The sequence below is a fragment of the Gossypium hirsutum genome, chromosome A07 (genome assembly GCF_007990345.1).
Source record: "Gossypium hirsutum isolate 1008001.06 chromosome A07, Gossypium_hirsutum_v2.1, whole genome shotgun sequence".
Lineage (NCBI taxonomy): Eukaryota > Viridiplantae > Streptophyta > Magnoliopsida > Malvales > Malvaceae > Gossypium > Gossypium hirsutum.
Genome location: NC_053430.1, coordinates 46,401,969 through 46,407,064, shown reverse-complemented (window position 1 = coordinate 46,407,064; position 5,096 = coordinate 46,401,969).

The window sequence follows — 5,096 nt, the reverse complement described above, 5'->3', positions numbered from 1 at the left end:
ACATCAGACTAGACCCAAGTAGAATGGATCCTAAATCTGTTTATGGATCTATTCACTTGTGACATTCATAGTCTAGCATACCTAAGTCCTAAGTGGATGGCGGTCTAGGTATGCGCGACTCGTACACTTTCATGTAAGTAAAAGCTTGAGTTCAAATAGATAAGGAAGTGAAGATTGGTGCATTGGGTTTACGAATTCTCCAGTATGTAGCGTCATTCACAACAATGGAATTCATAGCCTGAGACATAGGTAAATGATATCCTCTCATAGGCATGACATGGTTGATGAAAAGTAAATGTGGCCAAAGGTCGTTCGTCTTTGTGATAGATGACTTGATCATTATTTGATAGTGGTTGACTTTTCATAGAGAAAGATGTAATGGTTGCCATGAGATAAAATGAGATCATATTGGGAGAATGAATATTATCCCAAAGAAATTAAGGATATATTATGAGGGTAAAACACTTATCATAAGGTCATTCGATGAGCACTGAATAGTTACTTTCATAATGGAATGTCGTTAAAGAGAGCTCAGCCATGATATTATAGTGGAATGACTTCCTGACAAAATAAGTTTATAATTAATAGGTGAAAAATTGGAACTTAATTATAAACCATTTGAGCCCTAATTACATATTTTCAATCGGTCCCTTCGCTAGCTAATTGAAACCATAAATGAATTGCATATTGAATCAAAATGAACAAAATGAATAGAAATATAGAAATGGGAAACATTTAGAAAAATGGTTATAGTTTTATCCAAAATGAAGAAATGAATCATTTTGGAAACGATTATGGTTTTCTCAAAATGGAAATAGAAATGGAAATAGAAATGAAAATGAGAAATTATCTATTTGCAAATATATGTGGATTACTGAGAAATGATCGGAAGAATAAGCTTATGTTTTTGAGTAGTTTTAAAGCTTGAAATTGAAAATAACCATTCGGTCATAGTTAACAAGTTGAGTTGTGAAATATTAAATATATTTTCTTGGAAATTTTATCAGGGGTAAAATAGTCATAATTTTACTATTGTAAAATTAGGCTGAGAAAATTATTTAATTGGAAAATTAATGTTTATTTTGGAAAATATAAAAATATGTATTGGGTTGAATTAAATTATGAAGTGTTGGGTTAAAAGTCTAGAAATCACATTTAATTTGGCCCACTACAATGAGAGGCCCGAATCCCCATCATAACGCATATGAGCGGAAGCACACCCTATTAGCTCCCTTCCCTCTCCTAGTTGGTCTAGGAAGTTATTTTTCTATTTGAATTAAATCTTTACAATTCAACAATGGTTCTACCTTCTCTCCCTATAAATGATAGCATCGGTAAAGCTATTTACATAACTTGAAGATACTGTTACTCTACCGAAAAATAGAGAGGATATTTTCAACTATTATATATATTTTTTCAAAATATCTATTTTTTCAGTTTCTATTTTATAGAAAGTATAACGCCCCAATTTTTGGGAATTCTGTGTATGTTGGAAAATTTAAAATTTCTATGTTCTGTCTGTGTGGGTGTAGGTTTAATTATGTTAGGAGGCCTCTAGAAGGCCCAAGCGTAAGTTAAAACTCGGTAATTTTAGTTAATTCTAGTTCCATAAGAAAAGGGGTTCTGGTTAACTGGGCTTTTAGGTATTAACGGGGTAAAATAAAACACAAGGAAGCCTGTGGTAAGTTGGCATGTGACGCCACTTGGGAGGGCTTTAGAGGTGGCGTGTGGATGACCAAGGAGAGCTAAGGTTTGAGCCGCAAGGTAAGCAAATTAGTGATATTAATTTTTATATACAGAAAAGGTAAGCAGTGGAACTGAAGTGAAAGTCTCTGAGGAGAGGATTTAGGAGCTGATTAGGGAGAATAGTGTTGGTCGAATGGTGGACTTTTGAGGAGCAAGAGTTGGCCGGCCAAGGGGTGCTTTAGGGGGCAATTTCGGCTAGGTTAAGTGCTAGTATAAGTTCGGCAGTAGGGGTAAGTTGTGCCGTTTTTCTGACCATCCTTCCTCCTCTTCTCTTCTTTTCTTTTTCTCTCCATCTACTTTCTCCTCTTCTTTTCTCCATAGCTGAATCCTTCTACCACTCTACCCTACACTACTTTCTTACCATTGTTTTAAGCCTATAGTTGATTGCCTCAAAAAGCCAAAATCCCGAAGGCCTGATTTCTTTTGTGTCGTTTTCTTCTAGGCAAAACCCTCTTATTTTTCCCTTATTTTCTTGATCGATTCTCTTGTGCTCTGAACCCCAAGTTTCTGTCGACAAAGCCACTACAAAACCTCAACTTTTCTTCAGTGTTACAAAAAGCCAAAAACGCATAGCCATAGGGTCATAGCCGAATTTTAAGATCACTAAAGGCTCGACTTTTGTTATCATTTGAGGGGTAGATCTGCATCAGAATTAAGTAGGAGTCAATTGGAATCATTGACTGGGGGAACCGGTGGTAAGTTTTTTTTAACATAATCCTTATTTCGGGTTTTAGAAAAGTCGAAACCCCTAAAGGTTAGGGGGGTTGTCGATTTGGGCATGTAGCTCTAAGGGATGTTATAACTATTTTATTTTGATAATAGTGGGATCTAAAGGCTGCTGATCGAAGGGTTGGACAAGCGGAACGACTGGATGTAGACATAATCGCTAACTTCGACAAAGGTAGGATCGCTAGTGCCTAAGGTGCTTTTGGCCGAATGTGGTAATGGGTTATTACGTAGTTCATTTTTGATAAGTTAGATTCACGTGCTAGTAATTCAATTGTAGGCAATACGTGTGTGGATCTCGTCAGCATATCATCGCAAACAGGTGTGTAACTGACGCCATCTTATAGACTAGATCAGCAAAAGTCGAAAAGCCGAAATGCTGAAAAACCGGTATTTTGAGAACATACGAGTGTACGAATGCTCGTGAGATTAATAGTTGATGTATATGGTAGATTAAAGTGATAAGGCTGTAGAGTGCACGATTCTGTGCATTTCGATGTTTTTGGGCTTAATGGGCCAAAGTCGGGAGTGTGCCAACGGGCCCAATTCGGTAAGAAAACGCGGTAAGTGTTTCTGGTCGTACGTAAATGGCTATGGTATGCATGAAAACCCTAAGAATAGTTGAATTAATTAAATACCCCTATATATGGAAATTACTAATATACCCTTAGGTGTAAAATTACCATTATACCCCTAGGGTTACTTTTGACTGAAAAGCATGATGATTTATTTCTGTATGATGTATGCCATGACTGTATATCTGTTGCATGGGGACATGGGTTATATTATGGAGGAAGCGTCCTGGTGGCTATGCCACAATTATCTGATCTGGTGGCTCTGCCACATATATCTATTCTGGTGGCTCTGCCACGATTATCTGTTCTGGTGACTCTATCACATTATCTGTTCTGGAAGCCATACTGCATATCTCTATGGCGTGTAACGTTTGGGTGGGTCGAGTAGTCTCCCCACATGGTGAAAGATTGGTATGGGGGTGCATGTGGTTGGATATGGGTTGGGTACTGCATAAACTTGTGATATCTGTTCTGTTCTGTTATGGGCCTATGGGCTTTATTCTGAATTCTGTTCTAGGCTAAGGCCAACTTATTATGTTTCTATGGTTGAGCCGATATAGGCTATGGTTTGGTTAATTTACACACTGAGTTTCCCTAAACTCACCCCTTTATTTTCATCCACGCAGGTAATCCCCAACCATAGTGGGCTTAGAGCTGTGAGGGATTTGGAGTGGTCACACGTTCTGCAAGTTCGACTCTCTTCTGGTGAACTGGACATTTATTTTACGTTTAAGGTTTTAGTTCTTTTTTAATTTGTAATAAGTCCGCTTAATTATTTTTGATGGTTTTAATATGTTTTATTAAGGTAGGTAATACTGATATTTAACTGTTGGAATTGAATAGCTTTAGGGCGTGTTTTCAAAAACAGTAATTGATTTCAAAATAACACGACATCAAGCAAAGCTTCCGCAATGAAAATATTTTTTCCAAAATTAATCACTTTTCTTAAAAGGAACTTAATAAAGTTGGTTTCCTGGAAATATATGTGATGTTAAGGTGTGGTAATGGCGGTGTACATGTCTAGGATTGGATCCGAAGGGAGCTTGGTACTTAAGCAGTCCGATGGACTCACCTCCTCTTTTCTGGTTTCCTACCTGGTGCACAGCTTCCATTCACTTTAACCTGCATTGAAATTATCTTTTAAAACACCAAGTAAGTTTTTATAGAACAACAACCTGAATTGTTTTGAACACTTTGATGTGGCATGTCGGATTCGGCCATAACGTCTGGGCCGAGTTTGGGGTGTTACATTTAGTGGTATCAGAGCCAAGTTGCAACAACTCGACTGTGGATTGGGTTTACAAAAATAAAGATTTTGAAAAAAAACTCAATTTTTAGACGGTGGCATTCCGAATCTCTGGCTCAAGCCTGTAAGTATTACTCTGAACTTTTCTGAATATTTTCCTGAATTATCTGTCTGTACTGAAACCCTACTAGGATACTCTAGATAGGATGATACTGAAACCATAAGAAAATTTGATAAGAGACTAAAACTGTAGCTAGATTTCGATTCTGCGAAAATAAAATTTGAATTACTGTCTGATTCATAAAACATATGTAATAAGCATTGGAATATTGAATTAATACATAAAATTCGTAATCAGATAATACGATATGAGTACAAGAGCCGCTCGTGGAAGAGGCCGTGGACGGGGCCTAGGAAGTGCTCAAGCGAGATCTTCGTCTTCGGGACATATGCCAGCGGCGGATGCACCGGTACCATCAACAACAAAGGTGGAGTCTTATGACCGCGGTACCGGGGATGATGCCCTGTCATAAGCAATGCTTTATGTTCTGGAAAGGGTTTCTGGGGCAAGTACGGGCAATGAATTCGGGGATCTATTTCTGAACGACTTTGGGCTAACGGAGCGGAGATCTTTAAGGGTGTGTCTGGTGTACCCCCAAATGTGGCGGAATATTGGTTGGAGGCCACAGAACGAATTATGGATGACTTGGACTGCTCTGTGGAGCAGAAGCTGAAGGGAGCCGTATCGTTGTTACAGGACGAGGCTTATCAGTGGTGGCTCACTGTGAGAGAAGGGACCCCAG